The sequence below is a fragment of the Brachyhypopomus gauderio genome, unplaced genomic scaffold, assembly GCF_052324685.1.
Source record: "Brachyhypopomus gauderio isolate BG-103 unplaced genomic scaffold, BGAUD_0.2 sc45, whole genome shotgun sequence".
NCBI lineage: Eukaryota > Metazoa > Chordata > Actinopteri > Gymnotiformes > Hypopomidae > Brachyhypopomus > Brachyhypopomus gauderio.
Window position 1 is genome coordinate 438,624 of NW_027506871.1, and position 27,492 is coordinate 466,115.

The window sequence follows — 27,492 nt, forward strand, 5'->3', positions numbered from 1 at the left end:
GTTGCTAAGGGATTGTGGTGAATGAGGGAAGAGAGTGTGTGCATGTGTGTGTCAGAACGGTTAGGTAAGGGGTGTGTTGATGCATTTTGGTAATTTTTTTGTTTTATTTACAATGTTATCTTAAAAGCAGAGAGCAAATTTCGATTGTGGTGAAAAAAACCACAATTGACAAAATATGGCACATTTACATCCATCCACTTTAACTTCATTTCTGTGCAGTTTGGGGGTCACTAACACTATACCACAGTTACTAACACTACACCTGATCATAACACAACCATCACAGTTACTAACACTATACCTGATTATACCACACCATCACAGTTACTACCTGATCATCATACCACACTATCACAGTTACTAACACTACACATGATCATACCACACCATCACAGTTACTAACACTACACATGATCATACCACACCATCACAGTTACTAACACTATACCTGATCATACCACACTATCACAGTTACTACCTGATCATCATACAGTTACTAACACTATACCTGATCATCATACCACACCATCACAGTTACTAACACTATGTATACCAGAATGGAGCGGCGGGTAGTTTGTGCCAGCGTTAAACGCGAGGTCAGTGATAAGAGAAATGAATAGCCAACCATATGACCATATATATGACAATAAAACAGCTTTATTGTAATGTGCTGTTAACAGACTAGGAGGGTTTGGGTTAGCTAACGTTTATATTAACACTTTAAAACGTAAAGCTTTCTGAAACGTAAAGTTACATTACTCTCTGGCCACGTCCCAAACTGCAGACTGCTACTACACTGAATGTGTAAAAAATAAAATATAACAAATAAAACAAACAAACAATTAAATAAAAGGACACCATTGTTTGAAGTGTTTTCAGTAGTGCAGTATGTAATGTTGTCTAGTTAGGAAACCTTAACCAGACCCTCCAGAAAGTCGCGATGTTGCGATTTGCAACTTCAACGCAACTTCAAGCAAACACCGCGAATTCAGGGCGGTGTTGCAACTTCAGCCAATCACCGCAACTTTCCCGCAAATTTGACCAATCACTGATGTCGTCTTGATGTGACGTCGACAAACTCCCGCCTTACTTCCGTATATACGTTCAAGAGGAGCAGACTGAAAGCAGCATGAGCGACGAAAATAACGGCAAAAAGATCGGGAAAAGCAGTATCCCGGTACACTACATGAAAGCGGGGATAAACTGTCTAGATCCGACCCGCGAATTGATTATCTATGCCCCCCTGGATGATATTTAATTACTATTAGAACCGGCCCGCAGGCCACAGCCGCCCGATGGTGTTTTGCACGCACAAACACTACATTCCCCACAATGCAACGGTAGCCCGCGAAGTCACTACAGCGCACACAAGTGGCGAGGGTCTGAGATAAAGTTTATAAGTTTAAACTTTAAACTGAGATAAAGTTTAAAGTCAGAGATAAAGTTTATTTATCTCTGATCCATATCTATGAGTTACTAGTTCGCTCTGGCGCCAACCACTGGCGATCGATCTCGATATAATACTTAATTTGTGTCCATTTTACAGGCCGCCCGGTAACAACTTACGTTCGCTAACCCCGCTCCCCCCCGTCAACAATTAATGTTCGCCACCCCCTCCAGGTTCAAATCTCACTCCAAGCGATCTTGAAAAGTTGGCAACCCTGAATAAATAGGTAAATAGATAATTAAAATGGACTACTAAATAGAGGAAACCATACAACATTTACTCCCTATTGTAATGTACTCACAAAAAAAGCAAAAACACACCGCAACTTCCATCGCAATTTTTTTGAAAAACACCCGCAACATCAAACATTTTAGCCCGCAACAATCACAAAAAAGGCCCGCGAAATCCTGGTGGGACTGCTTAACATACATTTTTTGTCATTTCATTTCAGCATGAAAAAAAAATAAAACCACAGGACACAACGCTCCTGAGTTTTTTTTTTTTTTTAAAGAGTGGAGATAAAAGAAGAAGAAGAAGAAGAATCTCTTTATTCGCCAGGTATGTTACACATACAGGATTTTTTCTTGGTGGGAGCAAACATGTAAGATATGTAACGACATGTAATGAACACAGACTATGAACAGGTATTTACAGTGAGATTGGGTAATAATATACAAACAATAAATACGAGAGATACAGATACTGTACGTGGTGGTCGGGGGCTGGTGATGTGTGTATGGGTATACTGTACAGGTGAGTAAAAAGTAATTTACACGATTATCCACAGAAATATGCATATGTTTGTTCAGGCAATGCTGAGGCAATTACTGAATAATTATGTTTGGAATAAAAGTGGGAGAAAACCAGAGAACCCCGTGGAAACCCACGCACACAGGGAGAACACACAAAGTCCTCACAGAGCCCAGAGTTGGGAATCGAACCCACCACCTCTGGTGCTGTGCAAATTACTACCTGCGGCTCCACCGTGCAGCCCCAATGTAATAAAATAAGTAAAAACAACACAATTTACTGCAGCAACTTTAGTACAATACGTTGGACTAGTTTAAGTAAAATTAGTAAAATCAACAAAATTTATTGGAACAATAAATTTTGAAACAATAAGTTGGATTAACATAACTTAAATAAGTAAATTAAGTTTAACGAACAAATAAGTAAAATGAGTAAATGAGTAATGAATAAATGAGTAAAATAAATTAAATTAACATGTCACTGTAACGTCGGGGTGCAGCATGAAGGACGAGACACGGATCCTTGCTTTTGCAGCCAACGTCACTGCTTTATTTCAACAGAAGCGCAAGACAGCGCACACAGAAACACCTATACATACACGTAACGTGGAGAATCAGACAACGACAAGCACAAGACACTGCGCGAACACACATTAAATAGACAGACAACATGAGCCCCGAGTGATTGCGAGACGATCCACAGGTGGGACGGATGAACACACACAAACAAACCACACCCACGAGAATCCACTGACGCAGACGGCAAGATGCAGACGGCAAGACGCAGACGACGTAAACACACGCCCACAGGGAAGGGTCCGGAGCTGTTCCGTGACAGAATCCGCCACCAGGGGCTCGCTACTCCCGGAGCGTCCGGCGCAGCTGGAATGCCCCGAACCTACACCAACGGGCAGGTCCGGAGCCACTGGGTCTACGAGCCTCCGAGAGCCGTCACCCCCGACGGCAGGACCGCCACGAACCCCTTAAAACACCCTCCCTGGGAAGACCGGGGTAAACACGTTAGACACACCAAACGGGACGTTCACAAACACACAAACGGGTACGTTAACACAGATAGGCACAAACGGGAAAAGGGGATTTGGTAAACAGACGGGAATACAGACGAATACAGGGACAGACACACACGTAACAGGCGCCAGACTACGCGCCAAAAGAAGAGTGATTAGGAGAGAGAGATCCGGAGCCGGGTACTGCTCGGCTGGCGAACGCGCCTGGTGCAGCGCGGCTGGGGAACGCGCCCAGTGCAGCGCGGCTGGCGGACGCGCTCGGTGCAGCGCGGCTGGCGGACGCACCTGGTGCAGCGCGGCTGGCGAACGCGCCCGGTGCAGCGTGGCTGGCGAACGCGCCCGGTGCAGTGCTGCTGATGGACGAGCCTGGTGAGCCGTAGGGATCTCCCTCCTCGCTCCGCGACCGCGCTCTGGAGCGGGCGGTGTGGGCTTCTTCTCCGACCTCCATCTCCTCTTCCTCCTCGCTGCCCAAGCTCCAGACCATCGGAGAGCCTGGACTCTCACCCCGAGAGCAGTCCATGGCGCTCCCCGCGGATGGGTCAGGGGACGCGCTCACCGCCGTGCTGGTTCTCCCCCTCACGGTCTTTACGGAGCGCTCTGACGCCACCGGGCTACCCTCATCCTCCGTACACGGGTCGCTGTCCGCGCCCTCGGACACGCCCGAGTACACGGACGGAGGGTAGTCTTCCTCGCCTTCTCCGTAGTAGACGGTGGGAGCGGAATATAAGGAGGGTGGATAGTCCCCTTCGCCCTCACTAAGGTCGTCTGCAGAAGCAGAGCCAACGGAGGGAGGGTAGTCCAGCCCCTCCTCCTCGTCGCCTTCCCCGTAGTCCACCGTGGGGGCGGAGCAGACCGAAGGAGCCGGGTCCACTCCTCCGCAGTAGTCCACGGTGGACGCTTCGCCCACCGACGGAGGGTAGCCCTCCTCCTCCTCGTCCGAGTCCTCTGCCTCGGAATCCCCCTCTCCAAACTCGTTCTCTGGGATCTTCTCCACACCGTCAAGCGCAAAGGAGCTCACCCGCAGGGGTGAAAGCTCCCTGGATGAAGGGGGGTGGTACGTCTCCCAAAGTCGCACCGCCTCCTGGCGGAGCTTCTCCGCCGCCTCGGGGTTGTGGTGCACCCTTGCCTGTCGTAGCAGGGACGCACAGACTGGGTCCAGCTCGAGCTGCGCCAAAGTCGGCGGGGCTTCGCGGCGCAGGGGGGAGGAAGAAGAGCGGTGGTGCCGCTTGCTGGGCTTCTTCCCCTTTTTGGGCTTCGCCTTGTAGCCTGGCATTGTGTCTCGTTGTCGGCTTGTTGTTCTGTAACGTCGGGTGCAGCATGAAGGACGAGACACGGATCCTTGCTTTTGCAGCCAACGTCACTGCTTTATTTCAACAGAAGCGCAAGACAGCGCACACAGAAACACCTATACATACACGTAACGTGGAGAATCAGACAACGACAAGCACAAGACACTGCGCGAACGCACATTAAATAGACAGACAACATGAGCCCCGAGTGATTACGAGACGATCCACAGGTGGGACGGATGAACACACACAAACAAACCACACCCACGAGAATCCACTGACGCAGACGGCAAGACGCAGACGACGTAAACACACGCCCACAGGGAAGGGTCCGGAGCTGTTCCGTGACAGTCACATTAGGTTTAGAACAACTTTACACAACATAAGCAAAATCAGTTACATCAACATTACTAAATCATGTTCAAACAACCCTAAATATTTGATTTGGAATTGTGAGAACATAATAAGTTTAACCAACTGAAGTAAATTATGTTGGATAAACCAATCTGCCTTACGCTTAGAGAAAGTGACTAAGTTGTGTGGAAAATACTTTCCATATTTCAATTAAGTTGAACCAAAAAATTTTTTTTGAGTGCATAGAACAACATAACACATTTTGCAAGTAAATTCTCAGAGAAAATGCCTCATTAGTGTTATCTCTTGACAATTAGCCTAATCATTATTGTACAGTTACTGTGATTGCATGTGCAACAGAAGTTGAGAAATAATATTTAATAAAAGTTGCTTTTATTCAAAATGAGGTCAGGTAACACCAGTGACAAATACATGGTACATGAAATCTTCAAATAAATGTACAAAAAAGGCAAAAAGCCATTTAAGTGTACATTATGTATGTTCTTATAGCCAATTAGTAAAGTAATAATGTAGTATAATTTTAAAGCCTAGAAAAAGAAATTTATTTTCAAGTTTTGCCACATGTCAGAAGTGGACGTTTTTGTAGAATGATCCTTAATCATATTGATTAATAACGACCATTACAAGATACAAAACAACATCCCTGTTTAAACAGCAGCCCCGTTAAAGTCGCTTTTCTGAGTTCAGAACTATAATTAATATTCTTAATATTCCTTAATATTAAGGAACATTTGGTCTAAACGCGGTTAACGTCCCTCAAACTCCAGCCACCGTATCAATACGGATCTATAAACTAACGTCTCACACCTCCGTTACACATTAACGTGAACTGAAATTTGACTTGTAAATTCGTTGTAAAAAATAGAGTCGAAGAAAATGAAACATGGAGGTGAACTCACCCAACTCTGGATCAGGAACAAAGAAACCTTCAAGGAGTTCAGTCAGGAAAATTAACCTGTAATCACGCAAGTTACATTGAAAACACTGTTTAAAACTGTAGTTAACTGATGAAAAAATCCGATCGTGGTATGGAAGGAAAACCAACCTTTTCGCTTTGAGTCCTGAACAGAGCGAACGTCGTTCTTCTTTTTGCTTTAGCCGTTTAGTGAGCCGTTTATGCACCCTTTAAAGAGTAGTGATGTGTCGTTCGCGAACGATCCGGTTCTAAGAGCCGGCTCTTTGAAGTGAACGATTGGAACCGGCTCCACAATGGGAGCCGTTTTAGGATCCTATTTGGGAGCCGCTTTTTCCTTCAGTATTGCGCTTGTGCTCTGCAAGTGCCACAGTGCCGCAGTTTTTTTTCCAACATCGTTTTTATTTGTCCTTCGGTGCCTCGCTGTTTCTCCCTCTCCTTGCGCGTATTGCTCTGCTTCTGCCAGTGGTAGAGAGCGGAGAGTTTATTTACTCGGTACCCGTCGCGACCAGCGCGAGGGTCCGTGCGCCGAAAATGACGCAATCGCGGTGGCTCCGCCCCTGCGTGAGGACCCCCGTGCGAAGCAAGGTCGTGCACCTCTTCAGCGCAATGAACTAAGTTATGTATGCCGGGTTCATACACCTTTACAAGGTGGAATTCAAGCACTTGTACGTCACTTTTCAATATTGAAAAAGGCAATTTTCAATATTTCCCAGCACCTTAAACTTAAATATTTATACATATTTTCATTGTACACAACATCAGTCTTCAGTGCCTATACTATTAGTTCAATTCATGTTGTTATGGCACAAAATGCAGTCATTTTACATGTTTTTACAATGCTTAAATTTTCTATACACACAAGGTTATCCAATAACAAAATTCTGGATTGTTTTTGCCTTATTTACAAATGCTTGCACACAGCATGTCAAAAATGAAAACCTAAGGTTCAAAACCTTAAATACAGTATAAAATGCAAAGTTCTGCAAAAACAAAGGCAGCTGAAAAGCTATTACTGTAATACATATTTTTGCACATAGATAAATGAAATAAAATGAAGTACAGTAATGTACCGGGTCAGAGAGGAGCAAATATAACAATTTGTCCTGCAATCTCAAGTGCTGGTTTGGTCCTTCACAAATGCCAGATTGGTCCCTATAACAGTGACCTCCTTCTTTCGATTTTGAATGAACTCTACCAACAACTGGTTCCAGAAGCAGAACAGGTGGGAGGAAACACGAGGACATTTGTGATGGGACAATGTAGCATTCTGTCATTCTCATGTCATCACAAACTGGTTTATAGACAAACTGGTTTATAGACCATCCAAGAGTGATGTCCCCTTTCCTCCCGCCCATCTCGCCTTTCCTCAACCCCACTAAGGAACTTTTTTCAGTCTGGAGGTGGAAGGTGTATGATCATCGGCCCCATGACCAAATGTCCCTGCTGCATGCAATAGATCCCGGCTGCAGAGACATTTCAGCTGAAGACAGGGGTGAATAAGGCATACCAAGCTTTTCTTTCCCAGGTGCATGGCAAGGGCCAACATCAGATGTGATGTAGATGAAAACATGTGGCCAACTGCTGAAGGTCGTTTAGATTACACCTAACAAGACTGTTCAGTTTTGTATCCTGTTTTTCCCCCTTGTGTGGCTTTTTTTGTATATGTGTATTTTTACACATATGGGACCATGGCTAATTATGTTTACAATTACGATAATTATTTTTTGGGTTAGGCCACAATTTACAGTAATGTCCCTAATACAGTAAAATATACCCTTTACTGCAAAACTGTTACCGACTCCTTTTTTGTCTAATCTACATTCCATATAGTACCTAACAGTAAATATCACTCATTATGTAGACAGTATGTTGACAAAAATGTACATTTGGAAAAAAAGTCCAAATGAAGTGGATTACAGTAAAAATGAACTGACTAAGAAAACAACAGATGTTACTGTAAAATGTCTGTTGTTTGCTGGGAGAGGGTAAAATATTACATATAATACTGTTTCTGTATTGCCATCAAATGTTAGTTTTTTTACAGTGGTTGTGCAGTGATTGACTATGTTCATCTCGAAAAGAGAATATGTGCTAGTGTTTGAAAGAATGATTGGATAGTGAACCAGGTTTGCTGTGTTTTAACAAAGTTGTTTGCATTGTGAAATGCAGAGTTGTTATTTAGTTAAGAAAATGCGCTTTTGAACACGATATTAACTATTTGGCTATTTGTGTGAGGTTAATGTGTTGCTGTGTTTAGAGCTTTGACAATGTATCACAAGTATTGGGAAATGCATGTTAGCAGTCGTCAAAAACTGTAAATTATTGCCCGGCCCTTGTGTTTGACTTGGTAGATCTCAGCATGCCATCAACTTCAAAAGTAGATCTTGGTTAAAAAAGGTTGGGCACCCCTGGTGTAGACAGTATGTTGCCAAAAATGCACACATTTGAAAAAAAAGTCCAAATGAAGCGGATTACAGTAAAAATGAACTGACTAAGAAAACAACAGATGTTATGTTCTGTATTGCCATCAAATGTTAGTTTTCTACAGTGGTTGTGCAGTGATTGACTATGTTCATCTCGAATAGAGAATCTGTGCTAGTGTTTGAAATAATTATTGGATACTGAACCAGGTTTGCTGTGTTTTAACAAAGTTGGTGTATAAAGAGAAAGCTTTGTTTGCGTTGTGAAATGGAGAGTTGTTATTTAGTTAAGAAAATGCACTTTTGAACACGATATTAACTATTTGCCTATTTGTGTGAGGTAATTGTGTTGCTGTGTTTAGAGGTTTGATAATGTATCTCAAGTATTGGGAAACGCATGTTAGCAGTCGTCAAAAACTGTAACACTGACTCTTTAACAACATGGAGGCTTGTGTTACTATAGAATACTATTTACTTTTTAACTTCTCTAAATGTTTAATGAACTCAGTTCCACAGCAAACATACATCTTCATGTTTCACAATCATCACAAAACCTATAATAACATTCAACACTTTAAAATACTATTTTATTTAAATCACAATAATATAATAGTATTTTAATATCAAATCAGATATAAAATCCAAGATATATTTTTGCATATGTTTTCACAAGAATAGAAAATCTAAATGATGGATATTTAGATATGCTATTTAGAAAGATTTATTAGCCCAAACAATATTGTATGACAGTTAACAGTAGACAGTTAGTTAGGAATATTATGTAAAAAATATTATTGTGAAAACTGTACAAAATACTAATTTTATACTTTAATTTTCCTTCATTATTTTGTATTATTGTGTCATAGCAGAATGAAACTAAACCTGTTACATTCATTCATGAAATCAGTTAGTCTAAAAAGATGCTATTTGTACATTATGCAAATTAAGAAGTGTACATTAAATATTAAATATTAAATGAATATAAGTAATGAGTAAATGAAACTGTAAATCAAACTTTGTGAGATACACAGTGTAGATTAAAACACACTAAATGGAACAGTGTGAATTACACAGTGTAGATTAAAACACAGTAAATGGAACAGTGTGAGTTACACAGTGTAGATTAAAACACAGTAAATGGAACAGTGTGAGTTACACAGTGTAGATTTAACACAGTAGATGGAACAGTGTGAGTTACACAGTGTAGATTAAACACAGTGGAACAGTGTAAATGAATCACAGCAAACGATGGTACATTGTGATCTCTGGGAGGGATTGAGATGCTGGGAATGATGCCTGTTGATTGGTGGATGGAGATCATGTGATCTTGAACTCAGCATGTGCTGTTCAGAGTTATCTTAGACAGAACTTGCTGTGGTGATCATGACCTGCAGTTCAGACACACACACACACACACACACACACACAAATAGAGGTACAATTACTGATTGTTAATTATGTTTGTGTGTTAGAGAAGTTATCTATCATGAGGAGTGAACAAGACTGTTCCTATGAGAGGAGTGAACAGGACTGTTCCTATGGGAGGAGTGAACAGGGCTGTTCCTATGAGAGGAGTGAACAGGGCTGATCCTATGAGAGGAGTGAACAGGACTGTTCCTATGAGAGGAGTGAGCAGGGCTGTTCCTATGAGAGGAGTGAACAGGACTGTTCCTATGAGAGGAGTGAGAAGGGCTGTTCCTATGAGAGGAGTGAACAGGACTGTTCCTATGAGAGGAGTGAGCAGGGCTGTTCCTATGAGAGGAGTGAACAGGACTGTTCCTATGAGAGGAGTGAGCAGGGCTGTTCCCATGAGAGGAGTGAACAGGACTGTTCCTATGAGAGGAGTGAACAGGGCTGTTCCTATGAGAGGTGTGAACAAGGCTGTTCCTATGGGAGGAGTGAGCAGGGCTGTTCCTATGATGGGAGTGAGCAGGGCTGTTCCTATGAGAGGAGTGAACAGGACTGTTCCTATGGGAGGAGTGAGCAGGGCTGTTCCTATAAGAGGAGTGAACAGGACTGTTCCTATGGGAGGAGTGAACAGGGCTGTTCCTATGAGAGGAGTGAACAAGACAGTTCCTATGAGAGGAGTGAACAGGACTGTTCCTATGAGAGGAGTGAACAGGACTGTTCCTATGAGAAAAGTGAGCAGGGCTGTTCCTATGAGAGGAGTGAACAGGACTGTTCCTATGAGAGGAGTGAGCAGGGCTGTTCCCATGAAAGGAGTGAACAGGACTGTTCCTATGAGAGGAGTGAACAGGGCTGTTCCTATGAGAGGTGTGAATAAGGCTGTTCCTATGGGAGGAGTGAGCATGGCTGTTCCTATGATAGGAGTGAGCAGGGCTGTTCCTATGAGAGGAGTGAACAGGACTGTTCCTATGGGAGGAGTGAGCAGGGCTGTTCCTATAAGAGGAGTGAACAGGACTGTTCCTATGGGAGGAGTGAACAGGGCTGTTCCTATGAGAGGAGTGAACAAGACAGTTCCTATGAGAGGAGTGAACAGGACTGTTCCTATGGGAGGAGTGAACAGGGCTGTTCCTATGAAAGGAGTGAACAGGGCTGTTCCTATGAGAGGAGTGAGCAGGGCTGTTCCTATGAGAGGAGTGAACAGGGCTGTTCCTATGAGAGGTGTGAACAAGGCTGTTCCTATGGGAGGAGTGAGCAGGGCTAGTCCTATGATAGGAGTGAGCAGGGCTGTTCCTATGAGAGGAGTGAACAGGACTGTTCCTATGAGAGGAGTGAACAGGGCTGTTCCTATGAGAGGTGTGAACAAGGCTGTTCCTATGAGAGGAGTGAGCAGGGCTGGTCCTATGATAGGAGTGAGCAGGGCTGGTCCTATGATAGGAGTGAGCAGGGCTGTTCCTATGAGAGGAGTGAGCAGGGCTGTTCCTATGAGGTCCTATGGGTGTAGCCGAGTTGGTTTCTACTTTGTGGTTTAATGCTGTGTGTAGTTGAGTTGTTTGTAGTTTGTAATTTTGTTGCAGGGTGTAGTTGAGTGTAGGTCTCTAATGTGAGGTCTTGTGCTGTTAAATGAAGATCGAGTGTGTATTAACGGAAGACTGAGTGTGTGGTAATGGAATAATGAGTGTGTGTTAATGGAATAATGAGTGTGTGTTAAAGGAACACTGGGTGTGTGTTAAAGGAAAACAGTGGGTACTGGTGTACCAGTAATGCTTTGGTGCTCATGAGGACCCCAGTCATGTCCGAGGCACTGCGAATATATATCAATATTTTTCCTGAGTAACTTTCAGACCTTAGATATGGGCTCTACTAGTATGAGTTAATGAACAGTGCAGTTTAGATTACCTCCTGTATGTCCAGTGACTGGTGTGTTCACGTTCTCTGACGGAGAGAAAACTGTTGAATGCAGAAAACAAATAGCTTTAAATGATCATAGAAACCTGCAGCAATAAACGTTTCTACGAAGGTAAAGGAACCGTATTACTGTTACTGCTCTAGTGTGAATGTGTGGGACCTCAAGACCAAACTGCTGTTAAGTTGCACTGTGAGATCCACATGGTGAGGTTTGTGTCTGCCACTCCCTGTCAGAACCACAGTGCTGAAAGGTTTAGTTGAGCTTGAACTCTTTTACCTTTAATGGAGAGGTGGATGGTGATGGACTGGTTGTTGTTGACTGTACACCTGTATGTTCCCTGGTCTTCCTCAGTCAGGTTAGAGAGGAGTAAAGAGAGATTTGCTGGATGGTTCTGGTGAGACATGTGGACTCACCGTTGGACAGGGCAGTCATGACCTGGTGGTTAGGGAACTGGTCTTGTGACCGGAAGGTCGTGGGTTCGATCCCCAGACCTGAGGCCATGACTGAGGTGCCCCTGAGCAAGGCCCTTAACCCTCAATTGCTCACTTGTATAAAAAATGAGATAAAAATGTAAGTCGCTCTGGATAAGGGTGTCTGCCAAATGCCGTAAATGTAACATCTCTGTCCATGCAGACTCAGTATTGGAGATCAGATGCTCCCATTTGACACTGGCAGGTTTGGTGTGGTGGTCAGTGCAGGAACAGGGCAGGAGAACAGACTCTCCGGGGTATTTGATCGCCCTCTTCTTCTGATTGAGGAGGTCCTTGACGTCACTGGTGATCCAGGGTTTATTATTTGGGAAGCAGCGTACAGTCCTTGTGGGAACAGCTGCGTCCATACAGAAGTTCAAGTAGTCCGTAACGCAGTGTGTCACTCCCTCAATGTCCTCACAGTGTGGATGCAGCAGCACGCTCCAATCAGTGGTCTCGAAGCAGTCCATGAGGGCTTCTTCTGCTTCAGGAGACCAAACTCTGAATGAGCGAGAGGTAGAGGGCTGCCTCAGTACCAGTGGTTTGTACTGAGGCTGTAGGAAAACCAGATTGTGATCTGATTTTCCCAGTGGTGGTAGTGGAGTGGCCCTGTATGCGTCCCTCACATTAGCATACAGCAGGTCGATAGTCCTGTTTTTTCTGGTGGGACAGTCCACAAACTGGAAAAAGGCAGGCAGGGTAGAGTCCAGTGTGACATGGTTAAGAGTCGCCAGAGATCAGACAGAAGGCGTCAGGGTGCTGTGTCTGTAGCGCTGCGACGGTGGAGTGGATGACGTCACCCGCTGCCTGCGCGTCCGCCCGGGGTGGAATGTAAACCATACCTGTCAAGTTTTGTATTTAAAAATACGGGACATTTCCCGTATATGACGTCATCGCCTAATTTGCATAATCAGTTATTTGCATATAGCCGCAATCGAGGCTGTAGGAGAAACGAAAACATCTTTGGAGTGGCAAAAGTGAAGAAAAAACACCCCAAATATGCAAAATATACAAATGAATAAAAAAATTTTAAGATTTCTAGTAGTATTTCTAGCTACAAATGGAGACATCTCCTGGGCATATTTCTGTGCCTTTAGCCCGCGTTTGTGCTTGGTAGATTGTTCGTGCTGACGGACATCGTTCCTTCCCCCATGAGAGACACTAAAATCACAGCTACATATCTTACAGAATGAGTAGCTGTGCCCCTTCATGCTCCTCTTTAGGAAAATGAATTCCCTGTCCCATTTGTCAAGGTACTTACACGTACGCTTAGCTTTTTAGGCAGGACTGCCTTCTCTCGTTAAATCCTGATTTGTTGTTCCACGTTTGCTCCCACTGTCGACACTAAACCCGCGAGTTTTAATTTATATATTTTTTTAAGCATTTATGTGCCGCGCCAAACAGAATTCTGTCACTAGCCTCGCGAGAACTGCTACCTGCAGTAGTCTGGGTGGCAGTTCTCGCGAGGCTAATGACAGAATTCTGTTTGGAGCGGCACATGAATGCTTTAAAAAAATAAAAATTGAAAACTGAAAATACGGGACAAATACGGGAAAATAAAAATACGGGACGTCGCCGGGACAGAGCGGTAAAATACGGGACTGTCCCGGCCAAAACGGGACACTTGACAGGTATGATGTAAACACACACAAAGATGGCATGTGAGAGCTCCCGCGGCATGTAATATGGTCTGAGGCTCACCGCTAACAGTTCTATGTCCCGACAGCAGATAACCTCCTTCACGTTTACATGACCGGGGTTGCACCACCTGGTGTTGATAAAAAGCGCAAGCCCCCCACCTTTGCGTTTCCCGCTGAGTTTCGGGTCCCTGTCCGCTCGCACCGTAGAGAATCCAGGTAGCTCCACGTTAGCGTCCGGGGTGTCGGGGGTGAGCCAGGTCTCGGTGAAACACAGCACACTGCACTCCCTGTAGAGCTTCTGGGTCTTCACCAGACTAGCCAGCTCATCGGTTTTGTTGGTCAGCGAGTTGACATTCCCCATAACCACCGACGGGACCGAGGGTTTGAATCTCCACCGCTTCTCCATCTTCTTAGCCTTTAGCTTAGCACCGGCTCTGCAGCCCCGATACTTCCGCCTCAGCTCCCCCGGGATTGTTAGGACAATGCCCCCGCGTCCCATGGGACGGAGGCTCAGCAGTTGTTCCCGGGAATAGAATCGAAACTCTACGCTGCACTCCATACCACTCTCAAAATATATTATAATATCCTTAGGATATAAATAAGATGCACTATGGTCATGCGTAAAAGCCTAAGTCAATAAATAAAGTTTAAAGAAAAACTCGAGAAAAAACAAAGCACACAAAGATGGAGCTACTGGAAAAGGCAGCCACTCGCGGCGGCGCCGGAAGCATCAATGATAAGAAATATTGTGCTTTTGAAAGATTTAAGTTAGTATTTAGTAAAGTATTTAAGCTAGGTTTGTTCATGAGAGGCTGAATAACCGCATGTTTAAGGGAAGATGGAACTTCCCTTAGAAGGAGTAGAAGGAGATGTAGGAGGAGTAGAAGGAGGTGTAGGAGGAGTAGAAGGAGTGGAAGGAGATGTAGGAGGAGTAGAAGGAGGTGTAGGAGGAGTAGAAGGAGTGGAAGGAGATGTAGGAGGAGTGGAAGGAGATGTAGGAGGTGTAGGAGGAGTAGAAGAAGTGGAAGGAGATGTAGGAGGTGTAGGAGGAGTAGAAGGAGTGGAAGGAGATGTAGGAGGAGTAGAAGGAGTAGAAGGAGGTGTAGGAGGAGTAGAAGGAGTGGAAGGAGATGTAGGAGGAGTAGAAGGAGTGGAAGGAGATGTAGGAGGAGTAGAAGGAGGTGTAGGAGGAGTAGAAGGAGTGGAAGGAGATGTAGGAGGAGTAGAAGGAGTGGAAGGAGATGTAGGAGGAGTAGAAGGAGGTGTAGGAGGAGTAGAAGGAGTGGAAGGAGATGTAGGGGGAGTGGGAGGAGGAGTGGAAGGAGGTGTAGGAGGAGTAGAAGGAGGTGTAGGAGGAGTGGAAGGAGGTGTAGGAGGAGTGGAAGGAGATGTAGGAGGAGTAGAAGGAGGTGTAGGAGGAGAAGAAGGAGGTGTAGGAGGAGTGGAAGGAGGTATAGAGGAGTAGAAGGAGGTGTAGGAGGAGTAGAAGGAGGTATAGAGGAGTAGAAGGAGGTGTAGGAGGAGTGGAAGGGTTGTTACCTGAATGAGGTATTAGGGAATGCAGATTATTAATTAAAATTAAAACTTCAAAAAAATGTTTGCAAGCTCCAGCAGAGTCAGTCATCAGTGGTGGGATGGATTTTGGAATACAGTGCCGTGTTTATGGTACCATGAGCTTGGCCACACTGGATTTGGTGCTGTCGCTTGGTTTTTCAGTCTCCAATCTAGAGATAGTGTCAGATGTTTTTGGTGTTGAAGAGGACTTTGAGAATGTCTAGCTATACCTGGCCCTGGCTGTTTTTATAGGCAGTCTTTAAGAATATGAAAGGAGATTTGAAGGTGATCTTTCCTCCATTTCCTTTCTGCTTTCCTACATTGCTGTCTAAATTCACGAGTGTCATTTTTAAGCCATGGCTGAGACTTAACTTTGGTCCTTCTAGATCTTAATTGGGCAATTTGATTAATAATGTCTGTACAGACGGAATTAACAATGTCAGTAAGCTCATCTGTGCTTATACATATGAGAGGATTTTCAATGTAATTTGCCACAGGAGAGGTGAGGTCATTTTGCCTGTCACAGATTCTATGTATTTCTTCTTACTGTAAATTGCATTATATATTTGTGCAGCTATAACAAAATGTCAAAATTCATCAGTGTACCTTTAATTGTGAGACTGAAGTTCCTGTGTTGATAGTGATTAATCCAGCATGAATATAATCCACTATCCTCTTCAGTCAGGTCTGAGATCAGTAGAGAGAGATTTCCTGGAGATTCCTCATTAAACATCTGAACTCTGCCACTGTAGTGGGGACTGAGTTGAGTAGAGTGGAGATCTTCATGGTGTGGTGATCTCCACTTCACTCTCAACTCTCCTCTCCATGTGTGGTCCATCAGATGAGTGCAGGAGCAGGACAGGAACACAGACTCTCCTGGAGATCTACTGACCTCAACATGCTGCTTATTCTCTGATAGACTGCAGCCTAGAGAGAGAGAGTGAGTGAGAGAGAGAAGGAGAGAGAGAGAGAGAGAGAGAGGGAGGGAGGAAGAGGGGGAGAGATTTCTTTAAATGTCTCTGCTTAATTTCCAGCAATGCTTCATGCATTTACAAAAACACTGAATCTTGTTTAATTTCAGTCATGTATGTTCTGATATTACAGTCATGTTGTTCATATTATGAACCTTTAGTATTTAACATTTATTTTTATGACTCAAGGAAACGAAATGCTTAAACTTGTAATGATACACTGACATACAAATAAATACTTTAATGATACAATTACATTTGATGAATCTAGAAGTAAATAGATTATTATTTTTTTAACATTGCTTAGATACTATTTTGTGTTAAACTCAGAAGAGCTTGTAACCGAGGTTTACTAATAGACTCTGATCTCAGTTTTAGCAGTCATAATAATCAGTATCTAAGCCTTTTATCATCTTAAGAACATCAATAAGATCAGAGATTTCTTGACAAAACCACATCTTGAGAAACTCATTCATGTTTTTGTCTCTAGCAGGTTGATTACTGTAACAACCTCCTAACAGGACTCCCAAAAAAGACAAACAGCTACAGCTGATTCAAACTGTAGGAGCAAACGAAGTGATCACATGACCCTCATTCTTAAGATCTTACACTGGCTACGTGTACAATTCAGGACAGACTTCAAGATGGTATTACTGGTGTATAAATCACTTAATGGTGTAGGACCAGTGTATCTAGTTTATCTATTTATGTATTATATATTTTTGGCAGTTGTCAAGGTAGGACACTCCCAGATCACATGGGAGACACCCACACCCAGACACACCTACACAAGGACACGCCCCCTCACAGTCCCCACCTACTGACACACCTACACAAGGACACGCCCCTGCTGACACTCCCCACCTACTGACACACCCACACAAGGACACGCCCCCCTCACAGTCCCCACCCACTGACACACCTACACAAGGACACGCCCCCACTCACATTCCCCACCCACTGACACATCTACACAAGGACACGCCCCCACTCACAGTCTCCACCCACTGACACACCTCCCTATCATCTAACTCTCCTGTTTCTCATGTATCAGTGTATAAATGTCTACAGGTCCCTCCGTTCAGTGGTGTGAATCCTCCAGTCTGTCCTGAGAGAGCCAGTCTGCTGCACCCTGAACGTGTCTCTTTCTCTCCTCCAGCAGCCCAGTCTAGTGTCTGTTTAGCTCTGCGCTGGGAGCCCTTACTGTAGCGTCTAGCGTCTTCCTTTAGTTTGGTGATCTGTGTAGGTGCTTCTCTGTTGTTCTGGACATTAAAGACGTAACAGCTCCACTCTCTCCACCTGCTGCTCCTGCCTCCTCACTGCAGTGACCTTCCCAAGATGATGGAGCTCCGTCCTAATGAGCTTCTTTCTTTTGTGTGTGAACCACTTTGAGTCTCCAGTGTGTATGAAAGGTGCTGTAGAAATAAACTTGCCTTGACTTGCCTACATTGTCATTTTGTGTTTTTGTGCAGTTTGTTGTTTTAATGTTCAGTTGACAAAAAGAAAAACCTTTCCAGCATGTGTCCTTAGACTCTTGACCACTAACATAAACCATCTGAACACTTCCAAACTGCCTCTACACACTGCTGGAACTGGGATGTGAGTGACTCACCTCTAACGATTAAGATGACATTTGAAGACTCTCCACACCAGTACCGTCCATTGTCTTCTTCACTGAGGTTTGAGATAAGCAGAGAGAAGTTACTGGAGGGTGTTTGATCAAATATGGAGACTCTGTCCCTGTAGCGTCCTGCCTCATTAGACACCACAGTGCGACCTGAAGACTGAGGTGAAGATCCAAAGGTCCATTTGACTCCCTCAGTGATGATGTCATGATCGTCTGGACAACGGCAGGACAGCAGTACAGACTCTCCTGGAGAACGACTGACATGGAATTTTTCAGGATCCATCCTGATGCAACCTGCAGAAGACAAAGTGCAATAAAACCATCATCACCTTCTACCTGCAGTGTACCACACATTCATTACTTCATTCAGTGATCTCTAATGCACTGTTCTGTGAGTGGAGGAGGAACTGATGTTGGAACAGACTGAACCAGACAAGACAAGAACACAGAGCAGAATGAAGAACATGGAGTCTGGTCTGTTCGAGACACAGTCTGGTCTGTTAGGGACACAGTCTGGTCTGTTAGGAACACAGTTGATGTATCAGAAACGATCAGGAAGTAACAAACTTGCAGAAAGTTCGTAAAGAAGGACGGGGGTGTGTGGAGATCAGACGTCTCTCACGATGTGAAGACAAACAGACACCACAACAACATCCAGCAAGGACAGTGTGTCCCAGTGAAGAACTTTGTGAAGGTTTGTAATGAACAAGGAGAGCTGAGAAGATCCACTGTGTGGAGGAGGATGACCAGGATGAATCTTCAGATGATCATGAGATCAGTTTAACACATGAGACAAGAGGAGGAATGAACACACACACACACACACACACACACACACACACACACACAGAACAGAGAACAGAGACACCACAACAACATATTATGTGTAGTTTTTGCCAATGGATTGTTTTTTCAGTGTACGTGCAATAATCTATTAGCAGCCTTATTTCTGCACCATTTTTATAGGCGACAGTGGCTATCCCCTTCAGCGCTGGCTTCTCACTCCATTCCTCAACCCACAGAGCAGAGAACAAAGACGATACAATGACGCACACGCTCTGTGGCGCTCTGTTGTGGAGTGCACCATCGGGCTGCTAAAAGCCCGATGGCGTTGTTTAGATGCATCAGGTGGTAGACCGCTTTACCGGCCAGAAAAAGTTTGCCAGATTGTGAGAGCATGTGCTGTACTACACAATATAGCACAGAAGAATGGCCTTCCCGTTAGCTGCCAACCAACCCGAGGACCCTGAAGCAGATCCACACCCAGACTCTGTTAATCCCCAAGCCGCCAGACTGTGCGAGGATGTGATGCTTCGATTATAAATAACTGAAGATAAACGCAAAGGTATTTTTTATATTTCAGATAGTACCCCCTTTATTTCTCGCATCTCAGTTGTTAGCCTGTCAATTGCTGCAATTGTGCTGATTTGTGTTTGCAGCACAGCTTCTGTGAGAAGGCGGCCGCTGCTGGTGGCACGTGGGGCACCAGAGACGCCGAAGGGGGTACGTGGGGCACCGGAGACGCTGAAGGGGGTACGTGGGGCACCGCAGACGCCGAAGGGGGTACGTGGGGCACCAGAGATGCCGAAGGGGGTACGTGGGGCACCGGAGACGCCGAAGGGGGTACGTGGGGCACCGGAGACGCCGCTGGGGCCGGGTTGGCAGTCTTCAGCTTCATGGCCACTCTCAACATCCATAGTCCCCTCTTTAAATAAGGCAGTTAAATAGTTCAATAAACAATTCTAAGAAGAAATCTTAGTTTTGTGTCTTTATTAAAATAAAATTAATATATATATATATATATATATATATATATATATATATATATACTTTATAATTTATATATATATATATATATATATATATATATATATATATATATATATATATACTGCTCAAAACAATAAAGGGAACACTCAAATAACACAATATAACTCCAAGTAAATCAAACTTCTGTGAAATCAAACTGTCCACTTAGGAAGCAACACTGATTGACAATCAATTTCACCTACTGTTGTGCAAATGGAATAGACAACAGGTGGAAATGATTGGCAATTAGCAAGACCCCCCCTATAAAGGAGTGGTTCTGCAGGTGGGGACCACAGACCACTTCTCAGTACCTATGCTTTCTGGCTGATGTTTTGGTCACTTTTGAATGTTGGTGGTGCTTTCACACTCGTGGTAGCATGAGACGGACTCTACAACCCACACAAGTGGCTCAGGTAGTGCAGTTCATCCAGGATGGCACATCAATGCGAGCTGTGGCAAGAAGGTTTGCTGTGTCTGTCAGCGTAGTGTCCAGAGGCTGGAGGCGCTACCAGGAGACAGGCCAGTACACCAGGAGACGTGGAGGAGGCCGTAGGAGGGCAACAACCCAGCAGCAGGACCGCTACCTCCGCCTTTGTGCAAGAAGGAACAGGAGGAGCACTGCCAGAGCCCTGCAAAATGACCTCCAGCAGGCCACAAATGTACATGTGTCTGCTCAAACAGTCCGACTCCATGACAAACCGACTCCATGAAGATGGTATGAGGGCCCAACATCCACAAATGGGGGTTGTGCTCACAGCCCAACACTGTGCAGGACGCTTGGCATTTGCCAGAGAACACCAGGATTGGCAAATTCGCCACTGGCGCCTTGTGCTCTTCACAGATGAAAGCAAGTTCACACTGAGCACATGTGACAGACGTGACAGAGTCTGGAGACGCCGTGGAGAGCGATCTGCAGCCTGCAACATCCTTCAGCATGACCGGTTTGGCAGTGGGTCAGTAATGGTGTGGGGTGGCATTTCTTTGGAGGGCCGCACAGCCCTCCATGTGCTCACCAGAGGTAGCCTGACTGCCATTAGGTACAGAGATGAGATCCTCAGACCCCTTGAGAGACCATATGCTGGTGCGGTTGGCCCTGGGTTCCTCCTAATGCAGGACAATGCTAGACCTCATGTGGCTGGAGTGTGTCAGCAGGTCCTGCAAGATGAAGGCATTGAAGCTATGGACTGGCCCGCCCGTTCCCCAGACCTGAATCCGATTGAGCACATCTGGGACATCATGTCTCGCTCCATCCACTAACGTCACGTTGCACCACAGTCCAGGTCTGGGAGGAGATCCCTCAGGAGACCATCCGCCACCTCATCAGGAGCATGCCCAGGCGTTGTAGGGAGGTCATACAGGCACGTGGAGGCCACACACAATACTGAGCCTCATTTTGACTTGTTTTAAGGACATTACATCAAGTTGGATCAGCCTGTAGTGTGTTTTTCCACTTTAATTTTGTGTGTGGCTCCAAATCCAGGCCTCCATTGGTTAATAAATTTGATTTCCATTGATGATTTTTGTGTGATTTTGTTGTCAGCACATTCAACTTTGAACAGAACAAAGTATTCAATGAGAATATTTCATTCATTTAGATCTAGGATGTGTTATTTGAGTGTTCCCTTTATTTTTTTGAGCAGTGTATACATGTATGTGTGTGTGTGTGTGTGTGTGTGTGTGTGTTACCTGGTTCTTCTGTGCAGTGTTCATCAGCCAAGTCTGTGTCACCCTCCTTCTCACTCACAACTCCACTTAACAGGGGTTCCCCAATTATTGATGCCATCATGAAAATGAGAGGGTGCAGGTGTAGCCTTTCCCCCTCCAGTTGCAGTTACACTCTTTCTGTGCAAAGCAATTCTCTTTTTTGTGTCGACTTTTAAATCTGACCACTTTTTCTTTACCTCTGCAACTGTTCGGCTTGTGGAACTAACATTATTTACTGCTGCAGCCACATGTTGCCACTCAACAAACTTGCGTTTGTTGGTAATGCCACTACTAAGGCCACCAAACAACACATCCTTCCTTGCCTCTACCTCCGAAACAAGGGCCTCTACTTCACATTCACCGAAATTCCGCTTCTTTGGCTTGCGTTCCTCCATTATCCCACTCAGAATGAATGGGGAATCCCACATTTAAATATTCATTGTGTGATTTGCATGGACCTTTTATGGGTAAATGTGGGCGGTGCGGAGGCGGAACGCGAGGCTGGGTCACCTGCGCACACTTACAAGCAGGTTGTGATTTATAAAGAGGAAACAGCGTTCAGGTGTGCATACGCACACTTTTTAAAATCTAAAACGCCATTTCCTGTTTTTTGTGCGTGCGCACACTTTCACTCCAGAAGCTACGCAGTTTTATAAATGAGGCCCCAGGTCTATCACCACCAACTCTGCCCTTTATCAACGAAAGTGCCCTTTTGAAACTTCCGTAAAAAAAAAAGTATTATTATTATTAACTTTTACTGAGGTCGGTTTGAAATGATCTTTTGAAAACCTGAGCGATTAAAAACAATGACCTGAAATGAGCCACCACCTCGCACACACCCGACCTCTCTCTTCCTTTAACACCAGATGCGCTGCAGCAGCAGTTCAGTTCAGCGAGTGGAAGGAAGCGTCTTCAGCACAGCACACATGGTCACAGATAGACTTCTTCTCCCGTGCCCCACCAGCCAGGTCACATACACATCAAGTCAAATCGTACCGTTTGCCCTCTCAGCCCAACGTGAAATCATTTTGTTGTGCAGTAAAATGTCTCATACAGCACCAAACTACTAAGCATTTTTAGCCGACTGGTCACCTGATAAACTAGTCGCTCTAGCCCAAATCAATGATAGATTGATTGAACAAATAATTAAGGTAGAGTTTGCAAATCTATATCTTAAGCTGAACGTTATCTGTTGTATAGGTTTTTTTAGTCAAGATAAATTAACACATTCATTTGTGAAAGAAGAAACGGGAAGTTCCCCATTACCTGTGAAAAATACCCATCTGCATTCGTGTAACGACAACACTCTGTTACGGTGACAGCCCCGGACCCTTCCCTGTGGGCGTGCCGCTACATTGTCTGCGTGTCGTTATGTCCATATTCGTAGTTCCGTGGATGTGGTTTGTCCGTGAGCGTGTTCGCAGTCTCACCTGTGCCTTGTCTCGAGATCACGAGGGTCTGTGTTAATCACCTATTTAATGTGCGTTTGCGCAGTGTCTTGTGCTCGTCTTTGTCCTCAGTTTCATGCCAGTGTGAGTATTTGTGTGTTCATGCTCTCTCTCCGCATGGAGCCTACACGTCTCTCTGTACAAATAAACGTTCTATGTTGCACCGTGATCACTCGTCGTGCCTCCTCCCTCGAGTGTGACATAAAGACGAGCCAAAAAGATGCCAGGGTACACCTCCACGTGGAAGAAGGGGAAGAAGAAGGCAAAGCGCCATCACATCTCTTCCCCTGCGCGTCGCCCCGAGGTGCAGGAACCGAACATGCAGCAGGACCCGGTATGCGCGAGCCTGCTGCGCAAAGCCCAGACGGCCAGGAACGAGACAGAGGCAAAATGCTTCCGCCTGGCCGCCGCAAGGATCTGGAGGGAGAGTCCCCACGCTCCAACCCTGGCTCTCACAGAGGAGGAATACGGGGAGCCTATAGTGGTGGGTGTGGCTACCATTGCCCTCTCTCCCCCCGAGGTCGAGTTCGGGAGTGAGGATTCCGGTGAGGAGGAGAGTCTCCCCTCCTCCGGGTGCTCGGAAGGGGAGGATACCAGCAGCTTCCTCTCCGGGTCGGTAGCTCCCGAGACGCCTGAGGGAGTGGAGGGTAGCTCCATCCCATCCGTCCACCCTGCGCCCACCGCCCTCCGTCCATTTGCTCCTCACCCTCGGAGCTCGACGACTAGAGCGAGGAGGGAGACAGCGCCTCTGAATGTTCGGGGGGCACCCTCTACTCAGGGAAGGGGGTTCCTCGTTCCCCATCAGCAGGGAGCAGCATGGACTGTTCCCGCTGCACGACCGCCGAGGAGCCGATGTCCCTGAGCCAGAGTGTCTCGGTGGAAGAGGAGGCGATAGACACCTCGAGGGGTGAAGCGTCGGTGACTCCGGGAGTGCGAGAGGGATTCGGCACAGCCAGCGGTCCGAGGTGGGGGTTCGGCGCGCCTCTGGAGATGCCACAGATACCCGCCAGAACACAGCGCCGAGTCTCGACTCCGGTTGCGCCCAAAAAGGCGGCCGACGCTCCTCGAGGGAGGCCACCGGGCGCGAGGTCTACGGGCACACCGAACAGCACAACGCGCGCTGGATGCGTGGCACCAAAGCCCGGAGGGACTCCGCCGCCTGCTTCGCCTGCCCCGCATGCATCTCCCGGAGGGGTGGCGCCACCATTAGCGATCTGGGAGGCAGCCCAACCGTGGTCGTGGCTGCCTGTTCCTGTCCAGTGTTTCTCCCGAAATCCCTGTTCCCTCTTGTGCTCTTTATGTTTAACATCCCTGTGTGTTTGTGCTTGTGCCCGTGTTGAATGTATTTTCCCCTGTCTTCCCAGGGAGGGTGTACTAGGGCTGTTCGTGGCGGTTCCCACCATCGGGGGAGACGGCTCTAAGAGGCTCGTGATCCCGGCGGCTCCAGACCTGCCGGTCGGTGTAGGTTCGGGGCTTTCCAGCTGCGCGGGACACTCTGGGAGTAGCGAGCCCCTGGTGGGGGGTTCTGTTACGGTGACAGCCCCGGACCCTTCCCTGTGGGCGTGCCGCTACGTTGTCTGCGTGTCGTTATGTCCATATTCGTAGTTCCGTGGGTGTGGGTTGTCCGTGAGCGTGTTCGTAGTCTCACCTGTGCCTTGTCTCGAGATCACGAGGGTCTGTGTTAATCACAGGGTCTGTGTTCATGCTCTCTCTCCGCACGGAGCCTACACGTCTCTCTGTACAAATAAACGTTCTATGTTGCACCGTGATCACTCGTCGTGCCTCCTCCCTTGAGTGTGACACACTCAGTAGCCTATAACTCCTTCTCCTACTTTTTGGTCTTTTTACTGTCTTAATTGTAGGCCTAAATTGATTTAATAATTGCAAAATATATGCAACAAGCCCTGCAGACAGTGGAGGGTAAACAGAAGTTAACTGAAGAACTTAATGACTGTATATAGTTAATATTGGATATGGATTTTATCAGTTGGCTGCGTGACTTTTTTTCCATTGAAAACTCACCCCAAAATGTCTGTGTACGCCACTGGCCATAATATTGTTAATAATGATGTGAATAACGTCATTAAATGAATTAAAAATAATATCTTATTTTTCCGTCTTCATGTTCCTTGCAAGACAAAGCAACATGTTCACTTTGTCTGGTTTAAGGGACGATCAAAACGAGGCGGCAATGTTGCCTGCCATGCTGAATACATGCTCCGATGGAGTGCTCGTTGCGCAACGGTCATATAATTTCTGGTAATGTTTGACAGAAGAGGGAATTGATTTTGATTTTCCCGCCATAAGGCAAGTGGATCCTAATGCGATTCGAGGGCTTCCTCCTGCAAATACCTCGCGAGTTCAGTGTCCGCACGGATTCTCCTGGGGACTGGAGTGGAGGTCTTTTCTTTTCATTTTGGAAAATGTTGTATAAAAGCCGCATATATCTACTGAACTAAATACATTTAACTGAACTGATCAGTTTCCGAACGGTGCCTGTAGCATTTCACATGCCACAGTTTTGGCTTTCAGCCGGTGTTGTGGCGAATTCCGACTCCCCTCGTTTATCCGCATAAAGACGATACAGATTATATTGTAGATTTATGTTTCAATGCATAAATAAGAGCTAGACTTTATTTATCCATCACAGCAAATGACACTGCATTATCTATGTCCAAAACTGGCTCAAGGGTGTTAATTATTTTAAATAAAAAACACACTGGCTATACCGAAGTTCACCTCTGACCACATGACTTCACTGTATTACAGCAGTATTATGTCTAAATATCTAGTTAGGACGAAACTAGAGTGCTCAATGAACTAAGTTAAAATCACTGTAACTCTTTATGCATGTGCAAACGAGGGGAGTTGGATTCTGCCGAGGAGTCGGAATTTGGTTGGAATTTGGCACAACACATGTTGGTTTGAAAAAAAATTATCCGTCGTGCCTGCTGCTTGCATGTGCTAAATGAAATTGAGTACTTTCTCTTTTCTTCTTTGATTTACAGTGATTTACAACCTACCACCTGATTCTGTTCCGCCCCCTGACGGGTGAAGAAACATCTACAGAAAAGCCGCACCACATTAGAAGCCGCATGGTTCAATTCATGGGGGATTTGAACACCCCAATTTATTTAATGGAGTGTTCCTCTCGTGTACACAGCGATCGCAATGTAAATGTTTTTGAATGAAAACAATTAATTTAATAGATTAACGGATGTAATGAGCTCAATACCATGGTGGGCATTACATAACAGCGGTATTGCGGTAATGTGGTTATTGTCACAGCCCTAGACACACACACACATACACAGAACAGAGACACCGCAACACACGTTCGCATAGTGGACACACACACATACACAGAACAGAGACACCACAACACACGTTCACATAGTGGACACACACACACAGAACAGAGACACCACAACACATGTTCACATAGTGGACACACACGGACACACACACACAGAACAGAGACACTGCAACACATGTTCGCATAGTGGACACATACACAGAACAGAGACACCACAACACACGTTCACATAGTGGACACACACACACACAGAACAGAGACACCACAACACATGTTCACATAGTGGACGGACACACACACACACAGAACAGAGACACCACAACACACGTTCACATAGTGGACACACACACACACAGAACAGAGACACCACAACACACATTCACATAGTGGACACACACACACACACACACACACATACACACACACAGAACAGAGACACCACAACACACGTTCACATAGTGGTGTAAATACTTGTACAGATGTTCATCAGAGTATCACAGAGATGAACACATCACCATGACAACCTTCCTGCTGCAGGAAATAATGTAGAGAGAACAGTGTGAGGAGAACCTGCACACACTAAATACCCCACACACAACACAGGGTTGTGGGTGTGGCCATGAACCACACCCACTCTGCACCTGGAGCACTGGCTCCGCCTCCTTGATATTCCTCATATCAAATCTCTTGTGTTATCTAATGTTTCTATAAACATTCTCATAATGTCTTTTGTAAGATGAGAAGAACCTCATAGACCCGACTAGTAACATGTTCAAATACACAAATACACACATACATACATACATACACATACATACACACACATACACACATACATACATACATACATACGTACTTAACTAAGTACTATCCACTAGTAACTAAACCCAGAGGACAGGTCATTATCAAACAGTAGTAACTAAACCCAGAGGACAGGTCAATATCAAACACTAGTAACTAAACCAAGAGGACAGGTCATTATCAAACAGTAGTAACTAAACCCAGAGGACAAGTCAATATCAAACACTAGTAACTAAACCCAGAGGACAGGTCAATATCAAACACTAGTAACTAAACCCAGAGGACAGGTCAATATCAAACACTAGTAACTAAACCCAGAGGACAGGTCAATATCAAACACTAGTAACTAAACCCAGGTGCTGGGGTTGTCTCCATGTCCTCTATCGTACACACAGCAGTGCTACACACACACAGCATGAAGACACACACAGATACACATGTAGAACTCACCTGCAGTCACCTGTAGTCCACAGTAGAGGAGAAACACACACACCAGCATCTTTAATCAAGAGACCCAAACAGGCCTGGAGCACTGGAAACACACTGCTTCTTATATCTTTCTCTCTCTCTCTTTCTCTCTCTCTCTCTCTCTCTCTCTCTCTCTCCCTCTCTCTC

At 45.4% G+C, this 27,492-nt stretch overlaps 1 protein-coding gene and 1 long non-coding RNA gene across 3 annotated transcripts in view; both read right to left on the reverse strand.

The window, feature by feature from the left end:
• LOC143486771 (butyrophilin subfamily 3 member A2-like) overlaps positions 1-6,313 on the reverse strand; it is a 61,743-nt gene extending 55,430 nt beyond the window's left edge. The window contains exons 1-2 of one of the 2 annotated variants that reach the window (XM_076986204.1): positions 5,934-6,270; positions 5,788-5,843 (exon numbers count right to left, since the gene is read on the reverse strand). The gene's annotated coding sequence lies outside the window, so the exon portion shown is untranslated. Of the gene's footprint in view, positions 1-5,787; positions 5,844-5,933 lie in introns of both variants that reach the window. The other variant, XM_076986205.1, reaches the window with a different exon arrangement.
• Positions 6,314-9,240: 2,927 nt separating this feature from the next.
• LOC143486805 (uncharacterized) lies at positions 9,241-27,397 on the reverse strand. The gene is made up of 5 exons (XR_013123685.1): positions 27,328-27,397; positions 17,785-18,093; positions 15,808-16,128; positions 11,528-11,578; positions 9,241-9,612 (listed from the first exon to the last, which is right to left on the reverse strand). It is a non-coding gene; the product is annotated as an uncharacterized LOC143486805 (long non-coding RNA).
• Positions 27,398-27,492: the final 95 nt, after the last annotated feature.